Source organism: Muntiacus reevesi, chromosome 4, assembly GCF_963930625.1.
Source record: "Muntiacus reevesi chromosome 4, mMunRee1.1, whole genome shotgun sequence".
Taxonomy (NCBI): Eukaryota; Metazoa; Chordata; class Mammalia; order Artiodactyla; family Cervidae; genus Muntiacus; species Muntiacus reevesi.
This window is the reverse complement of record NC_089252.1, coordinates 108084624-108094933: the sequence shown is the minus strand read 5'-3', so window position 1 is coordinate 108094933 and position 10310 is coordinate 108084624. Positions and strand designations below refer to the sequence as shown.

General features: G+C 53.4%; 1 non-coding gene across 1 annotated transcript; it reads right to left on the bottom strand.

The window, feature by feature from the left end:
• Positions 1-5167: 5167 nt before the first annotated feature.
• On the bottom strand, positions 5168-5239 carry TRNAE-UUC (transfer RNA glutamic acid (anticodon UUC)). The gene has a single exon. It is a non-coding gene; the product is annotated as a tRNA-Glu (tRNA).
• Between the last annotated feature and the right edge of the window lie 5071 nt (positions 5240-10310).

Sequence of the window (10310 nt, the reverse complement as noted above, 5' to 3'; positions counted from 1 at the left end):
AATGTGGCCACTACACTATGTCCAAAAGTCGGGTGCCCACAAGATGGTTTGCAAATGAGGACCTCTTTAGCCCTGGCTGTCAAGTTCTAAGCCATTCAGCCTCTGTGAAGATGGGTCTGCTGGCCCTTGGTTATCACTAAGCACTTTTACGTGTTTGGAAGAATTTCTCAGGACAATTTTCTTCTTTCTTGCTTTTTAGAATTGCTCTGAAAAAAAAATTTTTTTTAATCTGAAATGTTAACAAATTAGCAGGAATTCCCTGGCGGCCCAGTGGTTAGGACTCCATGCTCTCACTGCCGAGGACCCGGGTTCAATTCGTGGTCCTTGGTCAGGGAACTAAGATCCCACAAGCCATGAAGCACGGCCAAAAAAAATTAGAGCAGCACAAAGATCGTCTATATTTCTTTCCACCTTTTTCCTTATGACTGCTTGCAACAGAAAAACAAGATGATATAGACCAGGAAAAAGGGCCAAAGCATGGACCTTGGTCTCCCTGACCAGCAGCTGCCTCTGCCTGCACCCTTCTTGCCTATATGCACATGCACAGATTCACCTAACAACTGAAAAAGAATCCACTGTTCATTCATTCGACAAGTATTTATTAAGATTTCCTATGTGCCAGGCACTCTTCCAGCACCTATTCATATAGCAATGAACAAATTGAAGACCCCTGCCTTCCTTGAACTTATATTCTAAGTGGGGGATTAGATTCAGACTAGAAATATGAAACATAATCCGTTAAGTTATATCATTTGTTAAAAGATGATCAGTAGTATAGGTATAGGGAGTAAAGATGGCGTGGTAAGGGCAATGAAGAACAAGGGTTGGGGAACTTCCCTGGCAGTCCAGTGGTTAAGATTCCACACTCCCAACGCAGGGGACACAGGTTCAATCCCTGGTTGTGGAACTAAGATCGTACATATTATGCAGTGGGGCCAAATAAAATAAAATTTAAACGGTTAGGAAGTGGATCAGGTGGGCATCACTGAGAAAGAGACATTTGATCAGAGCTTGGAGAGGGAGGAAGCCATGCAGATGTCTGCAGGGAACATTCCAGCTAGGAGAATCAGCCAGTGCAAAGCCCTGAGGCAGAATATGCCTGGCATGGGAGAGGGGCAGCCAGGAAGCCATGGAGACTAACGCTGAGTGAGGTGAAGGGGGGCTGAAGAGACGAGTGGTGGCTACGGAGGGGATGTTGTGGGACCTTGTCAGCCACCATAAGACTTCGGATTTTTCTCTGGAAAAGGTGAGAACCAAGGCCAGGTCATGAACAGAGGAGGGGGCAGGATCTGACTCAGTAGCAGCTCTAAGTTTTAAATGGATTATTTGGCTGCTGCATTGAGACTAGACTCTGGGGTGAGGGACAGGGAGCAAAAGGGTGACGGGGACACAGGGCTGTTACAGATGGTCCAGACGGGCATGTCAGGCGTCTCAGCCCAGCTAGGGGCACAGTTAGGGCGAGAAGCTGGGCATGTCCTGCAGGTAAAAGTGGCAGGGTTCCCCGATGGCTTGGGTACGTGTGTATGAGGGGAAGGGCAGAGACAAGTCCAGGGCGACTCCAAGCTTCTACTGTATGTGCTGAGGGAGGCTAGAAGAACAAGAGTCTTGGGAGGGAGATCAGTTTTGCCCATGAACAGTTTAAAACACTGACTGGACATCAAAGTGGAAATGCCATTTTTATGCTAAGGTATGTGACTCAAGTTCAGTAGAGTGACCAGTACTGGGGCCTTGGATCCGGGAGGCAAAGAGAGTGGAAGCCAGGTACTTGAAGCCAGGTACTTGGTACTTGAAGTCAGGGTTCTAGATGTGATGGGGAGGGACAGTTTGGGTTTGGAAGGAGGAGGGGAGCAGTACGGACTGAGCCCTGGAACATCTCTCTGTTGGGAGGTAGGAGAGATGAGGTGAAACCTGCAAAGAAGCTGGTGGGAGCAGCCAGGAGATGGGAGGAAACCCAGAAGAGTGCGGGCTCCCGGGAGACAGGCAAGCATTAGCTGCTCAAGGAGTTGAGGGTGGAGCACAGACCAGTGGGTCCAGCAACGTGTAGGTCACCAAGGACCTTGACCAGGGACTTTTTTGGGCAGGGAAAGGCAAGCCTGTCTGGAAAGGGTAGAGGAAGGAGAGGTAGGACCTGGAAATAACAATCGTAGACAGTTTGTATGAACTTAGAGGGGCAGGGCTGACAGAGGCGTTTAAGGAAGTCTGGGAAGAAGCAGCAGTTATTGAGGGTATGAGATGGGAAGAAGCTGGCAGGGTGGTGGGTTGGAGGCAATGGAAGGACTTCTGGGCCAGAGCCCTGGAAGACAGCACATGGAGATCGGACAGTAGCATCAGGGGGCACTCAGCATGGCCAAGCCAAGCACTGCTAACAAGGAGCATCCTGGGTCCAAGATGGAGCCAGGGACCTCGAGGAACAAACACATGTGCTTAGTCGCTCCATTGTGTCTGACTTTTGCGACCACCAGGCTCTTGTAGCCCACCAGGTTCCTCTGTCTATGGAATTTTCCAGGCAAGAATACAGGAGCAGGTTTGCCATTTCCTACTCCAGAGGATCCTACTCCCGACCTATGTATGAAACCCATGTCTCTTGCATCTCCTGCCTTGGCAGGTGGATTCTTTACCAGTGGGCCACCTGGGAAGCCCCCACAAGGAGCATATGGAGGGACCCAGAAGACTCACTCAGGTCTCAGCCTTGACCTCCTTTAAAGTCATCCAGCAACCGACTAACTTTCAAACATCGTCGCTGCTGCTCAATCGCGTCTGACTCTTTGCGACCCCATGGACTATAGCCCACCGTCTCCCCTGTCCATGGGATTCTCCAGGCAAGAATACTGGAGTGGGTTGCCCTTTTTTTTAAACCGTGGAACAGTAATAATAGACTGAATGCTACTTAGAAAGAAAACGTAGCCCTGGGAAATATCGGAAAGAACAGAACTACTTTCAAAACCATACAAGGCTGCAAACCTGCCCTGCCACGCACAGCCGGACCTGGGACTGGGTTAAGTTTAACCCCCGACACCCATCCACTCCCGACCCAGCATGTTCGTACAAGGCGGCCTCTGCTGCCCCCTGGCGGTCAATGGTCAGAGTCTGGGCTGTGCGGTGACTCAGCCCATACATTACAGAACCAGGTGGTGTGCAGGGAGCCCTGAAGTTCCAAGGCTGTCCAAGAAAAAAATCCTGGCTGGCGCATGGGAGGGGCGCAAGCAAGAAGGCTTCGGGCCGGCCAAGGGAGGGGTGGGGGCTTCATTCATTAAACGCTGGGCATCTTGGGCAAGTGAGTAGCTGCCACTCTCATGCTTGGCCAGGTCCTTAGGGAACCAGGCCTTGGTCCCTTCCTCCATGAGTTGCCTGACCTTGGAGGGGTTCCTGGCGCAGAGGAAGGGGCTGGAGTCCCAGACTCACCCTTAACCGTGCGTTCTGAGAGCCCCACGAAGCATCACCCCGTTCGTCTCTTTATCCTGTCCACATCTCTCCTGGGGTCAAGCTCATCAAGGCACCCGGAGCCCCCTAATCGCACCCGCCCGCGGCTCCCGGCTTAGTTTACGATATGGACCCTCAGCCACCCCAGCCATGGGAAGCAGGGACATGCCCCACCAGGATAATCAACCAAAATCAGCGTCTAATCTTTGCTCTGAATTTGGGGGATGGAGGTTAGAGAGCATTCTAGAACTCAGGGGATGAAGATGCCAGGACCAGAAGAAGGAAGACACACGTGCCGTGGCACTTTCTGTGGCTGGGCGGCTAAGGCTGGAGGCAGGCGGAGAGGGCTGGGGTCAGAGTGAGGTGAGGGCCTTGCGGCGCCACGGGCCACTCTGAGCAAGAGGACGCTGAATGGCTGCTGCCCTATGGAGGGAGAGCCTTGCTGGCCATCGAGTGGGCAGATAGACGGAAGCAGGGGTTCAGGGCTGGAGGTAGAACAAAACTGAAGGCAGGACTGATGCTGGCGCGAGCGGCAGTCAGAAGACTAGAGGACCGCTGGAAGGTGGAGACCCTAGGCCAGCCTCGGCTCCCGCGTTGCGCTAGAGAACCGCTAGAGGGCGCTGCTGTCCCGCGAAGCCGTGTTCGGTCTCTGGCGCCGCCCAAACCCCGCACTCCCGCTTCGAGAAGCCCCGGAAGGGGCGAGGCGGGGCACTCCGGGGCCGCTTCCGGCTTCAGTTCACACCGGAGGCGGGGAAGTGGGGGGGCGGAGGGGGGACGTAGGGGTGCGGAGGGACTCAGGGGGGTTTGGGTTCCGAAACTTGGGGAAGGTTGTCAATAAGAGGGAGAGGGAAGTGTGCGAGGAAGCCGTGGTGGGCCGAGGGCGGGCAGTGTTGCGGGGTCGGAGTGGGGAACAGAGTGTCAGGAGGCCAAAGCGGAGGGACGACTCTGGTCTGTAAGGCTGCACCCTTGGTAGCTCTTGGCCCCCACACCTAAGCCTCCAGCCTTTTCCCTTGTGAAATACAATCCTGGAGCTCCTGGGAGACTTGGCGCTGCCCAAGACCTGAGAGCAGGGCAAGGAAGGCTTTCCAGCAGTGGAGTAAAAAGGTGCTCAGAGCTGGGGAAGCCTTTCAGCAGATTTTCTTTAAATGTTGGAGCAGTGTCCGTTTGGAGAAGAGGCCAAGCCTGAGGAGAGGACTAAAAGGGGACTAGTCAGCCCAAACCTGCTGGAGGAAACTACCTCAGCCCAGTTATGTGTGCCCTGCCCCGCACACGTCCCCAGCTACCCTCTCCTAGAGAATGTGGGACAGCCCTGTCTCCATAGGTTTCACTGCATCTCCCTCATCTCCTGCACCACATGGTGGCCACCCCATGCCTTCTTTCCTACTTTCTCTCTTTTCCACAGGAGCCAAAAGAACTTTATTTTTTTTAATAATTTTATTTGTTTTTGTCTGTGCTGGGTCTTCCTTGCTGCATGGGCTTTCTCCAGTTGCAGTGTGCCAGGCTTCTCTTGTTGTAGAGCACAGGCTCAGTAGTCGTGGCTCATGGGCGGGATCTTCCTGGACCGAGAATCAAACCTGTGTCCCTTGCATTGGCAGGCAGATTCTTGACCACTGAGCCACCAGGGAAGACCCCCATGGGGAACTTTAAAATAGCAGATCATGTCACCCATTCTCAAAAATCCTCTAGTTGTTTTTGGGGTTTGTTTGTTTGTTTGATTTTTAGGCTTGCACTGCTTGTGGGAGCTTAGTTCCCTGACCAGGAATTGAACCTGGGCCCCAGCAGTGAAAGTACTACGTCCTAACCACTGGACAACCAGGGAATTCCCTAAAAACCTCCAATTGTTTCCATTACATTTGGAATGAAATTTGGACGTCTTCCTGCCCTGTGGCTCTGATACCCTGACCTGTCCTTACTCTCTGCTGGCACTAGCCCACAGCTGGGACTGTGCTGGCCCAGAGCATCTCAGAAGTTTTTTCCCAACAGCCTGTCGCCATCCCCAACCGGGCTTATTCCTCTAACTTTGTCTAGGTGGCTTCAGTGGCAGCATTTGCTCCCTGCAGTTCTGGGACAGAACTGTTCATGGGACAGAGCAATGTCCCATGCTCTCAGGGCCCAGTAACTAGCATCTCTCCCAGGACAGGTCCCGTTCCTCTTCCCCCGCTACAGCTGGTTACCATCTACAAGAAGCGCCTGAGCCTTGGTGGCTCGGCCTTGGAGGCACCTCATGGGCTGCTTGCTGTTGCATCACCTTCATTAGGGCTGTTTTTGATCCTTCATTAAATTAAATTCCAGGAAGCGGTGCTAATGAAGGCCCTAACAAGTCGCAGGAGAAGCTTCCAGCTCCAGCCTTTGGACAGCACTGACAGGGAGGGCAAGGCAACAAGGTGAGCAGAGGAGTGGCTCCTGGGGATAAGGCTGATTATCATTTCCCAGGCCCTCTTAAGGATCCTGGGTTTCCCAGGGGAGGTGGCCTTTAGAGGCCGCGTAGGTGGCAGACACAGGGGCAAGTTGGACAAGAGCTCTTCAGGGACATGGAGGGGGTCTCAACTCAGTCCTGGACCCAGAGCCTTGAAGGTTCCCTGGATCCCCTGGACAGGTCTCCCCCAGTCATATCAGCAGCACCCTGTGAGTGCCAAGATAAGTCGGATTTTCAGGGCCAGACATGAGGCTTGAGATGCTGGGATCTGCTGCAGCCTCATATACAGTCCTACCTCAGCATCTCTTAGGCACTTGGGAACTCCCTGCCTGCTCTTCACCTCACTGATGCCTCATAGGTGTCCTCTCTCACACCACAGACCCTCTTGCTCTGGCAAGGCTGGCCTTTCGGTTCCAGGAACACCCAGGCCCTTCCCGCCCTGCCCCAGTGTCTTTGCTGTCGCTTCCGCCTGTTTATCACCCTCTTCTCTTAGCTTGTCACATGCTTGGTCCCTTCTCATCGTTCAGAGTTCCCCTCCTTGGGAACAAGTCACTGTTCCTCATACATACACTTCCCAGGGGCTCCGTGTCACCCTGTTGAGTTCCTCCGAAACCCTGGAGTTCATTTCCCTGTTGTCGTGTTTGGCATGTGCTTCTGAAGGGCAGGCTTCCAGCTGCCTCCTTCACCGTTAGGTTCTCAGCACACAGTCGTTGAACGAGAGCCTACTGCCACTGTATCAGGTGGAACCCCCTAGCCTATCAAACAACTTTTTGGCATGGAGTGCTGGCGGCCCGAGTTCCCCAGGTGCCAGAGCCAGCGGAAGGAGGGGGACCCTGACCCCAAGGCCTGCCAGGCTTGGGATTGTTTCTCTGGGGGGAGGGAAGAGAAGCCTGGGAATGGAGGTTTGGAAAAAAGGGGCAGAGAGGACGAGGTGGCTGATTCCAATCTCAGAAGTGCTGCTGGGCTCAGAAGCAGGAAAGAGGAAGTGCCGGGGGTGTACCAGGAGGTGGAGCCTGGCTAAGGGTTGCAGGGAGGGAACCAGCCCGGGCCACTGAGATCTACAGGCAGAAGTTCGCTGAGACTCTTTTATCTGTAAAGCTGTGATTTAATGGTACAGAGGCTTGCTGGCGACTCCCTGCCATCTGTGAGCCATGGAGGTGGGGTGGCCAGAATCCTGGACTCCGCATCCCTGTGGGGCCTTGGCTGTTCCTGGACTCTGGGCGGGGGCAGACATGCCTACCCCGAAACTGCCTTTGGGGAAGTGCTGGCAGCTTCCCCTTCCTGGAGCCCGTGGGCTGGTATGTCACGGCCCACTAAGAGGGTCGCCATTCCTCACCCTGTTCAGCCTGGTGCATGACAGGAACTCAGGACAGAAGAGCTGCTCTGTGGCCTGTGGTGAGCCCCAAGGCTGTCCTAGCTCTCCCAGGGAGCCAGTAGCAGGCCCTTCATTACAGCTGGGGCGCTATCCTCATTTCTGCTGATTGTCATTTCATTGTCCCTTACAGTCTAGTTCATGGGGTGCTGGAGCAACGTGCAGTGCAGAGAGACAAATCATGGCTCCTCTGGTGCCTAGGAGGCCCTGGCTGGGCAACCATCCTCTGCCCCCAGAACAGTGTCTCATGAAAGGATAAAAGAACTCCTGGGTTCCCAAGTGTGAAGGAAGCAGCATGCCTGTATGTCCCTCACTGGATGACCCCTCTGGGTCTGTGACCTCAGATGCAAACCCAGATGTTTCTCTAGCTCTGACCCCCGATTTTCTCCCCACCTCTTCCCGAATCCCCTTCCCAGTCCCTGTTCCCTCTTCCTTCAGTGATCTTCCTCTAACACTGCGCACACCACCTCCACCAAGAAAGCTTCCCAACCTTCCCATGTACCTTGAATTTCTCCCCGCTCTCAACAAACAGCTATGGCATATTTTTTTTATAGCAACAACAGGATTAATTGTTAACACTTCTCCCCGATCCAGGGTGGGGGAACCCCTGGAAAGGGTGAATTAAAGTTTATGTGATTCATTCATTTCATTTAACAAAGATTTACCTACCAGCCTCAAGGATTAAGCTGTAAGGGGTCTGGAATCAGAGATCTGAGTGGGGGGAGAGAGACACCACCAGGCCTATTAGGATCTGTTGGGGGAGGGGAAGCCCGGACAATAGGAGTCAGAGATGCCCAGTTTACAGCCAGGGAATGAAAGATAGGGAGGAGGGAAATGGAGGAAGGGATAAAGGAGAACATGCAAGAGGGTGCGGAGAGCGAGGCAAGTCAGATGGCTGGAGTGCTAGGGTGTCACAGATGGAGGGAGATGATGTGGGCCTTGGTGGGGGACAGCCCCTACAGGGCCTGGCAGAAATTACTATTATAACAAGTCACCCGTACTGAGGGCGTTCCATGTACCATGCACATTCTGAACATTTACCTACATTTCCTCCCTTAGCCCTGATCTCTGCCAGTACAATGGGTAGCTATGACTTTTAGGTCCACCTTACTGATAAAAAGACTTGAGACCTAAGGAGTTTCTGGTACTTGTCCAAAGTAATACGCAGCCAGGCAGTTTGCAGACTGCTCTTCGGAGAGTCCTTGCTGTCAGCCACCACTGTTGCACTTCTGCCCCTGCACGGTCCAAAGCAATGTGTGTGGGCTTTATTCTCAGGGTACTGGGGAGCCACAGAAGGTTTGTGTGCAAGACAGTGATGTGACTTCTTTGAGTAGGATTCCCTTGACTGCAATGTAGAGGATATATTGTAGAGGAAACTGGAGAGCCTGGGAGAAGGCTGGAGGCCTAGAATAAGGGACAATGGGGCCATATTTGAGTGGGAGTTCAGGAGGTAAGGAAGGGAAGAAACTGACAGGGTGTAGGGATGCAGAGGAAGGATGATGGCTCTGGCTGGTCACAAGGCCACCAGGTGGAAAGCCCAGGAATAGGGATTATTGGGGGTTCTTGAAATGACTGGGCTTCAGAGCAGTGATGAACATGGGGCTGGTGATTCAGGGAGAAGCTGGGCTGGAGATGGTCCTGTGGGGTTCTGAGCCCCAGAAGTGGTATGTGACAGGAGGAGCAAACAGAGCTTCTTTCCAGTAGCCCTGGGGCCCCCATGGAGACAGGGAGGGAACAGCCAGGAGCACTGGATGCAGAGGTCGCTGGACTCTAGGAAGAGCACTTGAAAGGAGGGACTAACTGGTACAAATACCACAAGAACTGGCTTGGGGCCAAGGGGCCATGCCTCCCAGTGGCCCTGTCCTGCCTGTCCTCCATTGATTGGGGTCTGTGTCTGCCCACCTCTGGTGAGCCTGGCCTCTGAGGGGCTGACAGGTTCTCCTGTTGCCTGGCAACTGCAAGAGCTGTTGGCTGTTGCTAGGAGCAGGCTGGGGAGGCCTGAGGAGGGAGGATCAGCTCTCAAGTGAGGGGCGGGGCTGTCGAGGGAAGAGGCCCGCCTTGGAGCTGGGTTTGTAGCCTTTGTGGACAGGCTGTGTTCTCGACTGTGTGCACCCATGTTTACAAAGTGTTCTGTGGATTTGAAGCATTTTGGAGATTGAGCCTATGTGTGGATGTATAGAGCATATCTCAGAATGTCTGTCCCTGGGTGGGTATTGTGTGTTTTCAACAGGTTCGCTGCGTGCTTGTAGCAGGCCCTGCCTGCGCTTTGTTTCCAGGCAGGAGAGAGTCCTGGGGGAACGATTTGAGGATTTACAGGCCAATACCTCCTCAACAGGGGAGCCATTCAAATAGGGACACACAGACATTCCAGGGAGAGCAGACAGCTTGAGAACTGGGAGCGGAAACAAGATGTGTGTCAAGGTGGTAAGGAGGGAGTCTGTGCTGAATGGGACTGTGGGTGGCCAAGCATTGCTGGCCAGCTCGCTTCCTGGCTTCGTGGACTTTCCTTGTCTTTGGACTGAGTGAGCCCTCCCCAGCTCAAGGCACACAGGACACCTTTCTGGATAACCCTTGGCAGACTTTTTAACTGTCCAGTAGAGGTCGGGGCTGTGGGCTTCTTATGGAGAAGAGTATCAGAAAGACTGAAATGTCCCGCTAGAAATGCTGCTGCCTACCTGCCCCCCCCCGCCCGCCTCCACCTTTGTCCAGCCATGGGGTTGCAACCACTGTCCAGTGATGACAGGCCATGAGATCATGGCCACTTATGTTTTCAGAAGTCTGGTGGCACCTCTTTCTCTTCCTTGATCATGGTTGCTGGGTCCCAGGTTGGAGCCCAGAATGGCTCCCTGTTGAATGACTCCCTCCTGGAAGATCAGAGAAAGATAACTCTTGGATGATTAGAGAAGGTACCCCCAACTGAGGGAGACAGCCTGGGCAAAGGCATTGAGGTGACAATAGAATTTTTTCTTTTTTAACTTCAAATGTGAGAGAGAAGGGGTCAAAACCGCTTTAAGACGAAAGAAGCAGTCCAGAGAGCCTCCGGGGCTCTGTGGATCCCGAGACGAGTTTATTGGGTTCATTAACTTTAAGACACGCCTTTTC